This window comes from Homalodisca vitripennis, chromosome 1 (assembly GCF_021130785.1).
Source record: "Homalodisca vitripennis isolate AUS2020 chromosome 1, UT_GWSS_2.1, whole genome shotgun sequence".
Lineage (NCBI taxonomy): Eukaryota > Metazoa > Arthropoda > Insecta > Hemiptera > Cicadellidae > Homalodisca > Homalodisca vitripennis.
The window spans coordinates 143045023-143058830 of NC_060207.1; positions in this window are offsets into that span (position 1 = coordinate 143045023).

Consider the following 13808-nt stretch of genomic DNA (forward strand, 5'->3'; position numbering starts at 1 on the left):
TCGCGTGCAATATCGTAGGCTTTGTCCGTCTATGAACAATTCGAGTGAATTCATGAACTAAACTGTCTTAACTAATTAATCGCCTTGTTACAATGATCACGAAAATCTGCCAAAAAGTGTATATTGATGGCCATTACAAATTATTCTGGTCTTAGCCCTTATTTTCTAAGGTTGATTTTGCCTTTTTCCCGATCAATAAAATACATACACAGATCTGAGAAGCCTACTTCATTCCAAAGAGACTAATATGGGTTATATAACACTCTTTAAATTTACTCGTATATTAAAATTTAGATAGTAACAGTTACTCTCATATTAACATTACAGTACAAAACAAGTACTGCATACTTAATATTTGCTAAAAGTACAGATAAAAGTATATTTTGAATAAAATTCTTCATTTTCTTTCCTGGATATTTCTTACTCTGTGTTCAACAACAGTTGTAGAAAAGGATGAAATATGATGTGTTGTTATTAGCAAGCTTACTCTTTGTTTTCAATGCCATAACTTTAAACAAATTGAAAATAGTGGTTAAATTATTTTAAATATTGTTGTGTTGTCGTATTATAATTTTTATATAAGAAAGTTGATTACATTTAACAGGCTCTTTAAATTATTAATATTTGTTTGCTCTAATGCAAGTTTAGACACCAAGATGCTACTTTTAGCAAATTTTGAAAACAGTAGGGTGTAGTCCAAAGGGATTTTCGAAATAAAAATAAGCATATATTCATCCTATGGACCTTCAGAATATTCATGTAAAATTTCAGTACAATCGGTAGAATAGTTTATGTATGAAACAGTTACTTAATATAAATTTAATCAAACTAGTCTGCCTCCTTTGTTTGAAGGTTATTTTTGACGATGGAAGGATTGTGAAGGAAACAGGATTTTTCCGGACATTTGCCATCGTTAAGTGAAACAAGAAAACAGTAAACACTAAAACACAGATCTAAATTAACTCCTCACCACTCCAAAATCCCCCATATGTATGGCCTTCCCAAAAAATCCACAAACCTACCATCCCTCTCCGGCCCATAATTAGTTCTCGTGATTCACCTTGCAGGGAATTGTCTCTAAAGTCCTCTTGGACATCTTAACACCATTGGTAGGAAAAACTGACTCTTTCATCAAAAATTCCAGGGATTTCGTAGAGAAGTCAAAAATCCCTAAAGTTGACTGAAACTGACAAACTGGTAAGTTTGATGTCGAAAGTCTATTTACAAATGTACCAGTTCCAGAAAACTCTCGGAATTATTAAATCACGTCTCAAAGAAGACCAAACATTAAAGGATAGAACTAAACTTCCCGTGCCAGTAATTATGTATGGAACTGTTAGAACTATGCACTCAATGCAATTATTTTGAGTTAGAGGGTAAAATTTACCGTCAAGATGAGGGGATGGCAATGGGTTCTCCACTGTCTCCTATTTTCGCCAATATCTTTATGGAGGAATTTGAGCGAAAAGCTTTGGCTTCAGCTCAGTTCAAACCGAAGATTTGGTGGAGGTATGTGGATGATACCTTTGTTATTTTTCTCATGGAGACATTAAATTAAATAATTTTTTGAATCACATTAATAGTATTTCTCCTTCCATCCGCCTCACAATGGAAGTGGAAGTCCAAAACAAGCTTCCCTTTTTGGATGTGTGTGTATTAAGAGATAGGGATGTCCTTAAGACAACTGTTTTTCGAAAGATAACACACACAGGAAAATATTTATTTAAATTATCAATCCAACCATCAAAAATCTGTCAAAGAAGGAGTAGCCTACTCGTTGTTTGATAGAGCAAAGAGCTTGTGCTCAGATAAAGATGGACTAAAAGAAGAATTTAAGAAAATTGAATCGGATCTCAGAAGCAATGGATACCCTCAATTAGTAATTAATAAGTGCAAACGAACCAGAAGAATCATTCCTGAGTCAGAAAAACAGAATTGTGATAAATTTGCGTTTTATGTCAATCCCTTATGTGCCGGGATTATCGGAGAAAATTAGAAGAGTAGGTAGAAAGTACAACATTAGAACCGCGTTTAAAACACACAACACTCTTAGACAAAGTCTCGTAAAAACAAAACCAAAAAATGGCACACAGGATTCCAAAAACTGTGTTTACAGTATAAAATGTAGCTGCAATAGGGAATACATAGGCGAGACAAAAAGACCACTAAAACATAAGGATAAAAGAACACAAAGAAAAACACGAGAAAGGGTTTCACAGAAAAGTCAAAAATTGCACACCATTGTTGGTCCGAAGACCATCATATGAATTGGGATGAAGCCCACATAATACATCGGGAACCACATTTCTTCAAAAGGAAATTAATTGAGGCAACATACATTAAATTGGCAGACCAACCAAATCAGTCAACCATCAGTCGAGATTAGGCCGCTTTGGTTGCCAATTCTAAAAAATGAACTAAAGAGAAAACCAAAAGTATCAAACGGATCGGATATTTGTAATAAACCACTGCGGAGTCACAATATGGTTTTAAGAAGTTCATCTCGCATGAACCAATAATAACGAAAGGGCCCATTCCTGTTCCCCTTCCCTTGTATTTCCGCCAATCTTGTTTTAGCCAGCCGTCACGAGTACCATTGGCTAGTCCCTCTGGTCAGTCGTAGATGGTTAGTAGACGAGTGAAGACGTATTGTGACCTGTATTCCGTAGTTTAGTTTTAATGATTAGTGTTTTGTATAGTTTTGTATTAAGTGCATGTCTTTAGTGTTAGTGAAGTTGACATTACAACATGTAGGTTGTGATTCCTGACTTAGGCGTGCCACCAACGCTTTAGTAAGATTTGTTTATTTTAACCTAGTTTGTAATTATGTATTAGGTTAGTTCTTTACCTGAAGAAGAGATTCAGATTGCAGATCTCGAAACGTAGTGTTACTGTTTTCTTGTTTCATAGTCTGCCTCTTTGGAAAAGTTCAGCTGAAGTTGTCAACATCTGCTTAGTGTCAGTCAACTTCTGATTATGTTCCGTAAATATTGTAATTATTTTCCAAAATCTTAAACATTCCGGGATTCAGTCCCTATTCTTTGCATTACATCTCCCTCCTACTTCAACCGATATATTAAGATAACAATTACTTGAATTAGTCCAGCCGTTCTCAAGATTAGGGCTCAGCAACACTTTTTGTAACTCATTTTTATTTAAAATTTCTTGTATAGTTAATTTTCAATCTTAAAGAGACGTTTGTATATGTGTTAAGTTTACACATTTTTACAATAACTTAAAACTACACACTTTTAGACAAAACCCTTTTTTAACTAATAGTACACTCAGTATAACCAAAACACACAACAGTATAAAAATACCGTTTCATTATTTAACACTCGTATTTTGTATCATTTAAAATATAAAAGTAATAAGTTCATAATATAAAATGTAACAAATTAAAATTCGTAATTATTGTGTTACATACAGGCTGCACAATGGGCCGGTATTGTGTAATACCACGTAAATTGATTAATCAACAATTGATTAGTCGAGAGAGGATGAGGCAGCTAATCACCTTTACCACTGTGACCCAACTACAACTACAACCCACGGCAACCCCGGTATCCAGACTAAAACATTTCTCAATTCTTGTAAACTGTTTATATAAATATGCTCTTAAAGAAACATAATTTATGGAGTAAATTATTATTTTGCAATGAAAAATGTGTGTTTATATAGTACAATCACCGATGTTGTCCAAAATACTTTCTGTACATGAAGTGTACAATCAGTTAATATATTTCCTATTCCGTTTTTATAGCTTATAGCCTACTCATTACTTATTTTTATAAAGGTGTATTAATTTATAGCACATTTATGTCTATGTTATTTGAAAGCTTTAAAAATTAAGACGTTTACAGTAAATTGTAATATATTAGCTTAAATTGTACTGTTATAAAAGTATTATAAATAATTCAAATATATACAATTTGTGGGATGTAAACAAATTATTAAGGATATTACATTCCATAAGATTTGTATTACTTACGCTAGGAATTTAAATACTCTTGAATGAGATATATAACCACTTTTTATATATCTATACATATATATATATATAATCTAAATAGTTGAATAAAAACCCATTCGCTATAGGAAATATTAAATCATTTATATTGCAACTCAGTAGCCCTGACATGTCAATTCTCAAGTGTTGCTGGACTATTTGAACAAGAAAATCTGTTCGCAATCTAATGCAAATGTTTTCCATCTTGACAACAGCTGTGTCTGTTTTAATTGCATCCAAATTTCAAGCATGTCTCGCAGAATGAAAGCCTTCAAATAATTTGAGATATAATAACTTCAGTTTTTAGTTTATTGCGAGTTGTTTTTGCTAAAACACTAATGACTTAAAATACGATATATTTATGTAATGGAATTTATTTAATATATATGTTATATAAATAAAATTAAACGTATATTGAGAAATTTCTAAATTGGCAATATTTTCTAATTTTTTAAACCCTCTTTCCTTACTCGTGTTTTACCAGTTAAATCATCCATTGACAAAAATAAATTGTTTTGTCTTCTTATTAATTCCAAGGTCAGTAAATGTAAATTATTATAAAATTCAAACACTTACACCAATGCTTTTAGCTTTATCTGGAGAGAAGCATAGGAGCGTACATTTTCCACATATTGTCGAGAGTTTTACATTCACTGTGTGAACGTAAGTACACATTGGTCTCATTTTATCTTATTCTATTTCTCGTATTATATGTGTATTGTGTGTGTGTGTGTGTGTGTGTGTGTGTGTGTGTGTGTGTGTGTGTGTGTGTGTGTGTGTGTGTGTGTGTGTGTGTGTGTGTGTGTGTGTGTGTGTGTGTGTGTGTGTGTGTGTGTGTGTGTGTGTGTGTGTGTGTGTGTGTGTGTGTGTGTGTGTGTGTGTGTGTGTGTGTGTGTGTGTGTGTGTGTGTGTGTGTTTATAATAAAACATCCATTTGACTGTACAAAATTTATTTATGAAATTACAATACCACCTTTTTACTTTAATTAATTGCAGTAGAAAGGTGCAAATCTAGTAATTGCATCTAGTTAAGTCCGCAATCTTACACTTTATCCTTTTTTAAACTTGCTCTTTATAAAAAGTATCTGGTTATATTAAAACTGATATTTCTCTATATTTAATTGCGCCAAATTCTTAGTTTTTAAGCATGCAAAACATTATGAATACATTTATGTAATTTTATAAATGTTATTTAGTTTCATGTTTACATTTGAAAAATAACCATGTGACAGTAGAATATCAATGGAGTTCGTACAAGTATTTATTAATATTGTTTTAAAGGGAAGATAACACACCATGTTTCAAACAATCTTACCTCTGAACAAATACAGGGTGCGGCAGTCAATCCCGCATTTTTGAAATAGGTGTAAAAAATAAACGGACATAGATATCAAAATTATATTCATAAAATAGTTTTCTACATTAAAAAGCATTTAAGAAACATTGAAAATAATCACTGTTTGAAAATAACATCAGCAAGATGGCGGCCTTCCCGAGTACGGCATTCGCGCAGGCGATTTGCGAAGCTGTTCATAACATCACGAAGCATAGGCTGAGGAATTCTCTCAATTTCTAGCCGGATTCTTGCCTTCAGTTCACCAACAGTATGAGGTCTTTCTTCGTATACTTTACTTTTTAGGTAACCCCACAAGAAAAAATCACACGCAGTGAGGTCTGGTGAACGGGGCGGCCACGGAATCGGGCCATTGCGGGAAATCACTCGGTTTGGGAAAACTCCGTTAAGAACATTCATGCTCACGCGGGCTGTGTGACTTGTTGCTCCATCTTGTTGAAACAATGTTTCTTCATTCACTTCATGTTGCCGAAGCTGAGGAATGAAGAATGTCCTTAACATTGTCGAATAGCGCTCAGCATTCACGGTAACAGATTGCTCTCTTTCGTTTTCAAAAAAATAAGGGCCTATGATACCCGACGAGGACATTGCGCACCAAACTGTTACCTTAGATGAATGGAGAGGTTTTTGATGTAATTGTTGCGGGTTCTGGTCACTCCAATACCTTAAGTTCTGTTTGTTCACATATCCCGATAAATGAAAATGCGCCTCGTCACTCATCCAGAGGTTGTGAACAAGCTCACAATTTTCTTCAATCATTTCCAAAAAATGGTTACAGAAACGCAGTCGAGCATCAAAGTCATTCTCATTCAAAGCGTTAACCACTTGAATTTTGTAAGGATGGTGATGTAATCTAACCTCAAAATTCTTCTGACGGTTCTGTCAGAAATTCCAAGTGCCGTACTCTGTCGACGCGCTGATCTCCGAGGGCTTCTTCCCACAGCAATTCGAACGCGTTCAATATTCTCTGGAGTTCGCACTGATCTCGCACTGCCACCTCTTTTCCTTGTCGTTTCACCAATATTTTCAAAGTTTTCGACCCACAACTTAATTGCGCTTACCGAAGGCACTGGTCTATTGCGATTAATTTGAAAATGCGCTCGGAAACGACGCATAGCGGCTACATAGCTACCACTTTGATAAAAAGCTTTCACGGCAAACGAACGTTGTTGCTTAGTCCACGGCTCCATGTCTACTGAAATGCTATGAATAGGAGAACACAATGGTGACCTTGGCTGCTCGGACCCCCACCACTCCTACGCTCCTGCGCGCTATTTATAAATGCGGGATTGACTGCCGCACCCTACTTAAACTTATATGGTTTAAAACGCTTAAAGCTGAATTTCAAAGAAGAATGAACATTTATACTTTATAAATAGTATGTGAATTACTCAAATTAACTCTGTTTTATAAAACATTTTTTTTTAGTTTAATTGTGTTCAATAGTTATTTAGGTGTGAAAACACCTATGTCGTGTCCTTTAATGTAACATTGTTATTGTATTCATTTATTTTTTCATATATTTACTATAGACTTTAAAATATATAACCAGTTTTAAAATTTACGGTTTCTTAATTTTATTTTTACAGCTACCTGAACAGAAATCATTAAACAATAAAACGTCAATGGACATTTCCATACAGTATGTATGGAGCAATATTGTTTGAAAGGTTTCTAAAGGTTTCTAAGACTCCAAAAAATTTAAAGTGTCATACCCTCTAACAAATGTTACAAATAAAAATACCTAAAGCTGAATTTCTAAGAAGAATATAATATAAGTTTGGTTTTGTTTAAGGGCTTTGTTCCGAATACTTATGAGACAGAAGTTTAGCGTCATGTATGATAGTAAAACAGAGCTTAAATGTATATATTTTATTATAATATAATTTCAAAGTTCCAACATAAATGTTATTTTTAGGGGTAGGGGTCCCAGCCTTAGTATACAAATATAGAGTTATAGATCAATTATAGTGACCTTGTCATCATTTGTACATATCAACACACACAGCAAAGCTGCCTGTCCGAGTATGTAAATATAGAGTTATAGATCAATCAGGGTGGTCGAATTGTCATTAATAATTGACTTGTGCATCAGACCAGCAACAAACAAACTTCCGGATTTGCATCAGTAAAGCCAATAACCGAATTGAATTGAATAGGTTTCCGAATCATCGTGTCAATCACTATGTGGCTTACTGCAGAGCTCTACATATGATGATATCCAACACGTCCTCTTGATATGTATTGATACTGTTCAGCTTAACCATCTTTGCTGTAACACTTTATACTGTCGGCAGGTCTCGTAGATTTATACTAGCTTCTTATCATGACGTATTTCGGAGAAACGCTGATACGAATATTTTTATTACATAACCACGTAACCTCTCTTTGTACGAGTAAAAATAAACAAAATATCTCTTTAACTTTTAATGTTTTAATCAGGTTTTTTTAACTTTGCAATTCTAAAAAATTTACACAAATTGTTTCTAATTGTACCTAAAAATAAATTGAATTGAATAGTTGTTGTTGGTAATTAATAATCATGTAACTATTTCCTACATGTGACTTTGATAAATAAATAAAATCAACGTATAAAATTGTTCAGATTTGGCATTCTCTCTGGGAATGTAAGTATACTTTGATCTCCTATTATCTTATGCTATTTTCTGATTTTAGATCCAAGTTATATTTTCGCATATAAAGCATCCATTTGGCTGTACAAATTGTATTTATTGAATTACACAACCACCTTTGTACTTTAAGCAGTTTCAGTACAAAAGTATATAATGTAGCCCTCAATCTTACACTTTATCTTTTTAATACTCGTTATTTATAATAAATACTAACTTATTGAATTAAACTATGTTTTATAACACATACTGTGTTCAAACACTGATATTTTGTTTTAAAATACAGCATTTAAAACTTATTTTTATTTAATTTTATGTTTACGGCTACTTCGAAAAATAACCGTGAAGCAATAAAAATGTTATAAAGTATTGACGTGGGTTTCTAAAACTGTCATATATTTTTTAACAAATATTTAAAATTATACAGTTTAAAACGCTTAAAGCTGAATTTCTAAGAATAATGAAATGTAATTTTGGTTTGTTTAGCGGCATTGTTCAGAATATTTATGAGACAGAAATGCGGCGTGAAACTGGAGAAAGTCCAAGAGATAATGGATGATTAAGGGCCGTTATTGGATGGAGAGATAGCGTCTGCCAAGTGTGGGGACAAGGGCACAATGGCGCTATTGTGGTTCCAAGTAGAACCCAATTGTGTAAACCGCTGATTGCTAGGGGCGTGAAGTCCTGATCCCTCCTAAATTGGGTTAGATTTGCCGTTATTTAAACTTTGTTGAAGAATACCGGACTTTGTCTTTTATAACTAAGAAAAAGGTATAGTAATCCTGGAAAAAATTACAATCGGTTTCGACCTTTTGTTTTGAATTTACATTTGTGGGTACACCGTTGCTTCAATATCGTTCACTCAGTAGAGCTGCTTGAAATTGGTGTTCCACAATAGTAACTACCCAATCATTCAACAGTGACGTTGGGAATAACCAAGCATTGAACCACAATTGAAGGTGCCCGACGACGTATTTAAAAAAGATTCATAAGTTCCGGGCATGTTTTCTCTTTGAACTCCTGGATTAGATTTCCATTCGAGTCCATTAGATTTCCATCAGGGGGTTGATACAGCGAGGCTGAGAGAGTTAAAATGACAGTAATTTACAAATTATCCACACTAAAATGTTCACTTTTAGGGATTCATAATATTTAGAGAAAGAGTATTGCATTATTGTCCTATTGAAGATTTTATATACCATCCATACTGAAGTCCCAACCTTCCGACTCCAATGTAACAAGAGAAGTGTTCTAGAAACAGAAATTGTTCCCACTGTCCAAATATGTCAACTTGGATAGTTGAAGACATATAACCACCCAGGGTTTGATAATATATTAAGCTCATTTAGAAGTTCTTACGTTATTTAGTGTTGTGACTGAAGGAATTATTACCTAACGAAATATCTTCATAATACAGAAGGTACGCGATGCCATTTCTGTTGGAGCAACATTCCCCCAATTAATCACAATAAACTTGTCTACTGTCATATCTATTGACTCTTAAAACTATACAGGAAGACCACTCGATACCATATCACTACGACGAAGTTTTCAGCGTCAGATGTTATAGAATTCAGTGATGTGTTTTTTCAATCCCCACAGATGTGTAACTTGCAATGCGTAACAATATCGGGTCGTTCAAGTTTTACATGTACGATACGATGCTGGCCAATGTTAATATAACGGCCTCGTGAACTGGTGAACCTAGAGTAGTGTACATAGTGGGATGCTGAGATTGTAATTTCTCAAAATGGCCATCTCTGAACGTATGTGAACTTATTGAAGTCAAATTAAGGGTTTTTGTAAATAGCATTATCTATGATCTGTTTTCTATGATCGATCATAAATATTGAAGAAACTAATTTGCTTAAAAATAATAGACTACGAAATACACATCTTAGGTAGTGCACAAATGTCAGTATTTTTAAAATCTCGAAACAACGGAGAGTCGGGGTATGGAAAATAATTAAAATCTTCTGACACAAATTCAGTTCATACTAAGTGTATTTAACTTAAATTTTATCGTAAAATTTACAAAATATTGAACAAAATAGTTACGTTTAAATCTCAAATCAAGATCAAAGCTAAATCTTGATGTTTTCTCTCGAATCTAAACGTAAAGATATTCGAGTTTGAATGTTGACCACAAACTAACTAACAGAGCTATGATAACAAGAAGTTATATTAAAACTTAGCTTGTTTATTTCTACGTTTCTACATTTCAAACTGTTTAATAGCATTAACTTTTAATAGCATTTTTACATCGATAACATGGAAAACTACTGGTTTTTGGCAATTTTTAACCAAACTCCAACTTTGAACATTCATAACCCGGAAACTCGTAATCCGATTACTATCAAATGTTTATATAAGATATATAAACGTGTACTGTAATCGTAATTTTGCTTTTGAGTGCAGTGACGGGGCCCGCAAAAGCTAAATACGGCCCGGCTTGTACTTGTACACTTGTATGAGCACTCGGTAACGTGTGATTGTAAATCAGTACATTACTCGGTACATTACTCAGTACATTACTCGGTTACCGTCGTTCCTGGTACAAAGTACTCTGACTAATAGCAGTAACAATAATTGGAACATGTACCTACCATTCTAGGAGTACTCTGTAACGTACGAGTCTAAAATAGTACGATTACATTTTGTACTCGGTTACTGCAGTGCCGCTAGAAATATTAAAAACTAACCTCAATTTCGTGGTTGCTGCATGAAGGTAAAATTCAAATAATTAGGGTTTTTGAAAAAAAAGTTGAATTATTATAAGTACAGTGATGTGTATTTCGAAGGTTTCAATGTATATATTTGACAGTGATTTATGTCAAAGATCCAACATAAATGTTATTTGAAGTCGAAAAAACTATTAAACTATCCATTATTTTGAAATAAAATGCTCTTGGAGAACAGCTCCCGTTCGCCCCCCCCCCCCTCCAATGGTGCGCCCCTGATTGTGGTATATTCTGTGTGTATTTTGTATGTAATATAGTCTATGAGGAGATCGAACCATTATGACACCTAGTGCAATCGGTATTTTTAGTGTGAAAGAGGCGTTCAGCACTCTTTTTACAACATAAGCGACCACGCAATCAAAATTGAACAATGTAAAAAATTACGAGCTATGAAGAATTGGAAGTAGACGACCCCAGTCAGCACAATGGCAGGATTACATCTGTCAATCCTGACAATAAACACTTCAAATCATCAGCATTTCCCCTGGCATCAGAAAGTGCTGCATCAGCAATTTCTTGCTGCCTTACGGTGATGAAACCTCTAATGCAGATCGTGTACTAAGACCAGGGAATTAATATTCATCGACCAAATACTACTGTTAAGTATTAAAATCGTAAATACTGTATATGTAATGTGTTTATATAATAAAGGGACAGTTTTTATCTAGGCATATAAATTATTTCGTAACTTAAAAAGCATAAAACAAATACTATATTAATTAGAAGAATAAGACAAATCTATTAGGATCACTGTTTGCTCGGTGAAGTATAAGAGTTAGTTATTTGGAGTTTAAATGCAGTTAATTCATTTAGATCGAATAGCATGTAAACTAAATATAAAAGTTAAAAATTCGGGTTTTATTAGATAAAGGATTAGTGTTCAAAATAAATATAATAAACATTTCCTCTGTGCTCATGCTAAAAATATTATAAATATGAAAGAGCCTTTGTTTGCTTGATTTGCTTGGTATTTTGGTCCATCTTGGTCTGTAAAGTTGTGAAATTGAAAGAGTCTTTTTAAATGAAATCAACTGTTTTGTGTTAAAGCTTTTTTATGACAGCATAACCATGTGTTTAATTAATTTAACAACTATTTTCTATTTGTTAAAATTTATAGACTTTAAAAACACAGAGTTAGCTTGATAATGACAATACATTTTATTTCAAAATTTTCTGCAACTACTGTTAACCGCAGAGTAAGAATATATCTATATAAAAAAAATCAAACGATTTAGTAGAAATATAATTTAACTGTAATTTTTTACATTGTATTAGATATCTTCCAAACTACCAACTGTTAACATAAATTTAAAGATTGTTATAAAATCTATCATAGTAGTTGTCTTTTAAAAGAAGTTGGTTTATCAAACCCGTATATGTATACATGTTCTTAATCGGGAAATAAAACCATATAACAAAACATAATACGCCAGGACTACATTAAAACGGCCATAAATATACACTTGTTGACATATATTCTTGAATGTGCCAATAAAGGCAAACTCAAAATTGGCTTCGGAAATATAATTCGCTCGAACTAGAAGCTCTGATACGTTCAAAGTCTAAGAAAATGCGCGCGGAGCAGCGGATAACTGCTAGTATAGGACATATTTATAACTAATGTATATGTTGTGAAATTCCAGAAAAGCTTTGAAATGTAGTGTCACTTTAATTCTAAAATCCCCCCGTATGTACTAGCATATTTTAGCATCCATTACGATTTCGATTATGTCTATTCATAATTACAACCACATAAACTAAGTTGTTTAGAAGTTACATTTTAGTTGTAACTTAAAATAATATACTCAGACTTAATACTTAATTTACTACGACCTAAATTAATTAAATGATTATATCGTCGGGATGGTTTAAGACAAATTTGGAATACGTTTGTGACGAATACCTTTTACTTCATTATAATATTATGTACTTTATCATATAAATTTTAAAATGATGTATAAGAGACGCAAAATATTGTTTGTTTTAAATCATAAACTACTGGAATTGTGAAAAACTCTTTAAACCGCTTTCTTGTTCAGAGAACTAAAAGTAAAACAAAATACAGATAATATAACCAACTGAATTTAACTGTGAGCCAATAATATAGATCACTTGTTCAGAGGACTGCGAGTAAAGCATGAGTAAACAAACCTATGCAGGAATGTGTATGATGAAATGTAGCATTGTTGTCAGTAGAACATTACTGCTGGAGTGTTATCAGTTCTCTACGAGTTGCAGAAGTGGATTAGTTGACAAACTATGTCTAAATGTGAACTGTCCTATTGAATAATGAATGACTGCAATAACGACCTTTTCTACTCTTCAGTAAACAGATCCTTTGTGTCATTAGTTAACTGTTAACAGTTGTTGGAATGTTTTCCAAAATAATGTTACCTTATGTAAACATAAATTACATTCACGAATCATTTAACCAAATTACAAAGAAGCAATAAAGGTAAATACAACTAAATCATTTCTATTTATGTTTTTATATGCTTTGAAGTATTTCAATGTTTTCAATATATAATTATAATATTACCAATATTTATATCACCCTGTTTATAAGCCTGTTATATATATATATATATATATATATATATATATAAATGCTAGTTTGTTATCTAATAAAATACCAATACACTTCATAAAATTTAATAAACAGGCTTCTATAATGGGCTTCTATATATATATGCTAGGTTTTGGAATCATTAAATGATCATAATTTCTATATCTTTTCTATATGTAACGTTAATTTATGATTATCTAGAGTAGGAATAATTAAGAAATACATTTCTAAATTAGGAAAGATTAATTTAAAAAATAAGGGAAGACTTTTCGTTTGTTATTAGGTAATGGCAGAGAGGGTTTTTCAAATGTGAGATGACAAAGATGAATTTCAAAGCCATCAGTCTCATTTTTTTTTTGTTTATATAAATTGAGTTATTTGGATATTATATTCTCCATGCAAGGAGAACATTCCGTATTAAATATGATTTTCAGCAAGGTAATATAAAAAGTGTAATAAATGTTACGTGGGAATTGACTTTGCTTTTAGGTTTAATTACACATGGTTA